Genomic DNA, 6,348 nt, shown 5'->3' on the forward strand with positions numbered 1-6,348 from the left:
GCTTCTGTGGGCATTGATTGTGGGTCCAAGTAAAATGAAATCCTCAACAACTTCAATCTTTTCTCCATTTATCATGATGTTGCTTATTGATCCAGTTGTGAGGGTTTTTATTTTCTTCATGTTGAAGTGTAATCCATACTGAAGGCTGTGGTCTTTGATCTTCATCAGTCAGTGCTTCAATTCCTCTTCATTTTCAGCAAGCAAAGTTGTGTCACCTGCTTATCACAGGGTGTTAATGAGTCTTCCTCCAATCCTGATACTGCATTCTTCTTCATATGTTCCACCTTCTTGTATTCTTTGCTCAGTATAAAGACTAAGTATGGTGAGAGGATACAATCCAGACACACACCTCTTTTGACTTTAAACCAGTATCATCCTGTTCTGTTCAAACGAATGCCTATTGGTCTATGTACAGGTTTCTCACGAGCACAATTAACTGTTTTGGATCTCCTATTCCTCAAAATGGTATCCATAATTTGTTATGATCCACACAGTCGAATGCCTTTGCATAGTCAATAAAACACAGGTAAACAACCTTCTGGTATTCTCTGCTTTCAGCCAAGATCCATCTGATATCTGCAATGATATCCCAGTTTCCATGTCCTCTTCTGAATCTGACTTGAACTTCTGGGAGTTCCCTGTTGATGTACAGCTGCAACGGCTTTTGATTGATCTTCAGGAAAATATTACTTGTGTGTTATATTAATGATACTGTTCGATAACTTCTGCATTCTTTTGGATCACCTTTTGTAATGGATTGAATTGTGTTCCCCCCAAAGAAGTATAATAAGTGTCAACTTGGTTAGGTCATGATTCCCAGTATTGTGTGGTTGTTCTCCATTTTGTGGTTATAATTTTATGCTAAAGAGGATAACGGTGAGATTGTAACACCCTTACTAAGGTCACATCCCTCATCCAATGGAAGGGGCATTTCTCTGGGGTGCGGCCTGCACCACCTTTTATCTTACAAGAGATAAAAGGAAAGAAAAGCAAGCCAAGAGGCAGGGAGCTCATACCACCAAGAAAGCAGTCCCAGGAATCGAGTGTACCCTTTGGACCCAGGGTTCCTGCGTGAGGAAGCTCCTAGTCCAGGGGAAGACTGATGACAAGGACCTTACTCAAAAATGACAGAGAGAGATAGCGTTGCCCTGGAGCTGACACCCTGAATTTGGACTTGTAGCCTACTAGACTGTGAGAGAATAAATTTCCCTTTCTTAAAGCCATCCATTTGTGGTATTTCTGTTATAGGAGCACTAGATGAATAAAACACCTTTCTTTGGAATGGGCACAAATTTGGATCTCTTCTAGTGGGTTGGCCAGGTACCTGTCTTCCAATTTTCTTGGTGTAGATGAGTTAGCACCTCCAGTGCTGCATCCGTTTGTTGAAACATCTCAGTTGGTATTTCGTCAATACCTGGGTCCATGATTTTTGCCAATGACTTCAGAGCAACTTGGATCTCTTCCTTCAGTACCATCAGTTCTTGACCATATGCTACCTTCAGAAATGGTTGAATGTCGACCAATCATTTTTGGTACAGTGACTGTGTATTCTTTTCATCCTTTTTGATTGTTCCTGCACCATTTAATATCTTCCCCATAGCATCTCAAACCTTTCATTTTTTCTTCAGTTCTTTCAACTTGAAAAATGCCAAGTGTGTTCTTCTCTTTTGGTTTTCTAACTCCAGGTCTTTGTACATTCCATTATAATACTTTACTTTGTCTTCTCGAGCCACCCTTTCAAATCTTGTCTTCAGCTCTTTTATTTCATTCTTCCTTCTATTGGCTTTAGCTACTCTATGTTCAAGAGCAGTTTTCAGAGTGTCTTCTGACATCCAGACTAGTCTTTATTTTATTTCATATCTTTTTAATGATCTCTTGCTTTCTTTGTGTATGAAATCATTGATGTCATTCCACAACTTGTCTAGTCTTTGGTTATTAGCGTTCAGTATGCCAAAACTATTTTTGAGATGGCCTGTCATGTATCTGTCCATTTGTTGTACTGTGGTGGCTTGCATGTTGCTGTGATATTGGAAGCTTTGTCACTGGTATTTCAATTACCAGTAGAGTCACCTTCAGTGGACATATTTTAGCTGAGCTTCCAGGCTAAGACAGACTTGGAAGAAGAACCTAGCAGTCTACTTCTGAAAAAATTGGCCAGTGAAAACCTTATGAATGGCAAAAGAACATTTTCCATATAGTGTCAGAAATTGAGCCCCTCAGGTTGTAAATCACTAAAAATATGACTGACTGGGCAAGAGCTGCAACCTCAAAGTACAGTCGACCTTAGTGACGTGAATGGAGTCAAGCTTTCAGAACCTTCATTAGCTGATGTGGCACTACTCAAAATGAGAAGAATCAGCTGCAAACGTTCATTAATAATCGGAATGTGTAACGTACCAAGTATGAATTTAGGAAAATTGGAAGATGTCAAAAATGAAATGAAACCCATGAAGATCAATGTCCTACTCATTAGTGAACTGAAATGGACTAGTATTGGACATTTTCAATCAGACAGTCATGTGGTCTACTATTCTGGTAATGACAAATTGAAGAGAAATGACATTGCATTCATTGTTTAAAGTGCACTTCAAAATCTATCCTGAAGTATAGTGCAGCCAGTGATAGGATAATATCCATATGCCTACAAGGAAGACCAGTTAATAAGATAGTATTCAAATTTATGCACAAACCACTAATGCCAAAGATGAAGAAATTGAGGATTTTTACCAACTTTTGCAGTCTGAAATTGGTCAAATATGTAGTCAAGATGCATTGATAATTACTGGTGATTGGAATGTGAAGAAAGTTGGAAACAAAGAAGGATTGGTTTTTGGAAAATATGGCCTTGGTGATAGAAACAGTGCTAGAGATTATGTGATAGAATTTTGCAAGGCCAACAACTTCTTCATTGCAAAACCTTTTCTCAACAATGTAAACGAAACCATACATGTGAATCTTGCCAGATGGAATACACAGGAATTAAATCGACTACATCTGTGGAAAGAGATGATGGTAAAGCTCAATAGCAACAGTCAGAACAAGGCTGGGAGCCGACTGTAGCACAGACCATCAATTTCTCATATACAAGTTCAAGATGAAGTTGAAGAAAACTCAAACAAGCCCACAAGTCCAAAGTACAGCCCATACATAAACATAGGCATACATAAACATATTATGCAGTCATTGTGCTCCTAGATATTTATCCAAAAGAAGTACAAGCTTATGTCCACCAAAAACCTGCACACAAACGTTTATAGCAGCTTTACCGATAATTTCTAAAAATTGGAAACAAGATGTCCTTCAACAGATGAATAAACAAGCTGTGGCACATCCATATAATGGAGTATTATTCAATAACAAAAATAAGTGAGTTTTTACACTATGAAAAGCTAGGAAGGAACATTAAATTTATATTGTTAAGTGAAAGAAGTTAGTCTGAAAAAGCTACATATCGTATGATTTCAAATATACGACATTTTAGAAAAGGCAAGATTTTAGACAGTAAAAAGATCAGTGGTTGCCAGCAATGCAGGGGAAATTGGGAGTTATGAATAGGTGGAGCACAGAGCATTTTTAGGACAGTGAAACTCTTCTGAATGATACTGCAATGGTGGACACTTAACATTACACATATTGCTTTTACAGCATCAATCAGCCAAGACACCACCCAGCATTTACACGCACACACACATACACACAGGCAAACATATACACATCCCCATCAGTTTTGTGTGTGACGCTCTAGTTTTCTGCTTAAGTGAAACCTACCACACACTATTTCTTTTTCTTATTGTACAAACACCATGAGCCCACTGAAAGAACAAGCCTGACAGACAAATCATGTTCTGCCAGTTTCAAAAAAGATTCAGTGTTATTTTTATGAATATTAGGAAAGGCTTGTATATGGGCAAACCAGGATGAGAAAAAGCTAACAGGTACAAATCAGGTATCAGGGAATGGATTGATTTTTAGTCTTCTTCTGTGGTTTAAAGAACTAAGTTTAACCATGATAAATCTCAGGATTCTAGAAGGGTCTTGGAGCAAGCTTATTTGTTTTCCACAAATATCCCAAATGAATTTCTAATCCCCAAATCTCAAAGTACATTTTTCAGTCTTTATCCACCCTGAACATGGGTGTACTTACTGATCGCTCACAGATCGAAGTGTGGAGACAAGAGTGTTACCCTGAGTTCACTAACATTTCACAGCTGTGTTCCAAGGTAACTTAAATTTCATATAGTTGATCTCTCTCTTCCTCCCATGCCCTTCCCTCCCCAATTTTTCAAAACTCCCTTTTCTGTACCTCCTTCTGTTTGAAAATGACTTAATTTTTTTTTAAATGAATGAATGCTTCACTCACTTTCGTTGTTGTCCTTTAAATCCTATCTATTTATCTTCTCTTTCACTCTTATAGTTCACCTTTCTCTAAATCTTGAAGCTGCTGCTTCATATATGCTTTATGGGTTCCTCTTCTGGCTTGTTGGTAGGGCCCCGACTTACCTGATATATCAAGAAGAAGACAAAAGACCTTTATAATGAAATGCAGAATGCATCACTATGTGGTTTTAGTCTGCTGTTGCTTTTCTCCATCAAATCTGTCACATAGATTCTGATTGAAGAAACAGCAAATACAGTGCGGACTTTCAGGCAGCCAAAAGATTAATTTCTTTAGCTTCCTGCTTCAGGTTAAGACAACTATAGAGGAAATCAAAAGAGCTGAAGATGGGGACTTGATTCTTTGCCACCCATAATACAAGGCAGAGACTTTTAACAACTCAAGCTTGTAAGAAAGCCTCCATGGAAACCTCTTGTGACTATTTATCCCACACACGTTTCCAATCTCTGCCTTCACATTGAAGCCGTATGAAAAATCAGTATCCGCCATTGGTTCCTCAGTGATTCCTGCCTAAAGCAGCTGCTGATACCCCTTAACACTGATCAACACTACCTCAACGCTCAAGGATTCTGAATCTCAGTTAAAAAACACTTAGTTCTAGGTAAAAGTTAGCCAGCAGCCCTTCAGGAATGGGGCTTGTGTAGTTCAGTGGTAGAGCACATGCCTTTCGTGTATGAGGCCCTGGCTGCGAACTTCTGCACATCTATACTTTTTCTCTGCTTCAACACTATTTAAACCCAGTCTTGAAGGAATACAAATTCACTTTTCCTAATATTTTCCATTCAACTCCTGCACCCATAAAGAGCAAAAACATAACCCAATGGACTTCCTTGAATGCTCTTTCATTTCTGTGCTATGACCTTCTATATCCATTGAGGTGAATGTGACAGCAGGAGTATGATGAGAACAGGGAGAAAAGAAGAACCGGATGCTAACAGACTTTCTTCAATCACCCAAAACAAAAGCGTGCACCTTAAGCTCCTATTTTGTACTATTATTAAAGAGAGAGAAAGAAAGATAAAGGGTGGGGGGTTTGAAAGGGCCCTGTGGATAGTTTTTTTTAACCAACTAAACCCCAAAGCCCCCCAGTGAGGTTCCCTCTGGACTACCTCCAGATATGCTGATACCTAAATTATTTCAGGGCAAAACTGAGTGCATAAACTTTCCTTTTCTTTGATTCTCTTTCCCTTTATTCCTGATGAGGTGGCCAAGTAGTTAAGGCGATGGACTGCTAATCCATAGTGCATTGCACACGTGGGTTCAAATCCCATCCTCGTCGTTCCTTTCCTCACTGTGCCGTGGAAGTGAGATTTGGAACTCTGGTGGCACAGTCATTTTTTGCTAATGAAAAACTAAGTAATTCAAATCTACCAGCAGTGCCTTGGAAATGCTAAGGGGCAGTTCTATTCTGTCCTATAGGATCACCGTGAATCCGGATTGACTAGAGAGCAACAGGTTTGGTTTTATTGTTTTTGACCCCTGACAGGTGCACAGCATCACCCAAGAAGAGAAACACACCTTTGGACTTTCATCTTCCCTTCAGCCAAGCACAGATTCTCCAGACAGACATTATTTTCCTTTTGCCCTTTTGTAACCTCACTGTATTTGTCTCAGAGCCCCACTATTGCCCCAGAGAAACTTTCAGGAGGCAGGCAAAAACCATAAGAGAGAAGAAAAGTCTCCATAAAGTAACAGGAATCCATATTTGGACTCCCCCCCTCCCCCCCTCCCCGGGAAAACCAGGTGTCATCAAGTCGTTTCTGGCTCATGGCAACCCCATATATGTCAGAGTAGAACTCTCCTCTCTAGTGCTTTCAATGGTTAATTGTTTGGAAGTAGGTCATCAGATACCTCTGAGTGACAGGAACCTCCAATCTTTCAGTTAGCAGCAAACAAGTGTTAACTATTCAAGTCCACCTAGGGACTCAATTCCCAGGGAAAAACAAAAATCC

General features: G+C 39.5%; 1 non-coding gene across 1 annotated transcript; it reads left to right on the forward strand.

Moving 5' to 3' along the window:
* The first annotated feature begins 5,593 nt into the window (after positions 1–5,593).
* On the forward strand, positions 5,594–5,675 carry TRNAS-GCU (transfer RNA serine (anticodon GCU)). Its single transcript has one exon. It is a non-coding gene; the product is annotated as a tRNA-Ser (tRNA).
* Positions 5,676–6,348: the final 673 nt, after the last annotated feature.

The sequence above is a fragment of the Loxodonta africana genome, chromosome 1 (assembly GCF_030014295.1).
Source record: "Loxodonta africana isolate mLoxAfr1 chromosome 1, mLoxAfr1.hap2, whole genome shotgun sequence".
In the NCBI taxonomy this organism is placed as follows: domain Eukaryota; kingdom Metazoa; phylum Chordata; class Mammalia; order Proboscidea; family Elephantidae; genus Loxodonta; species Loxodonta africana.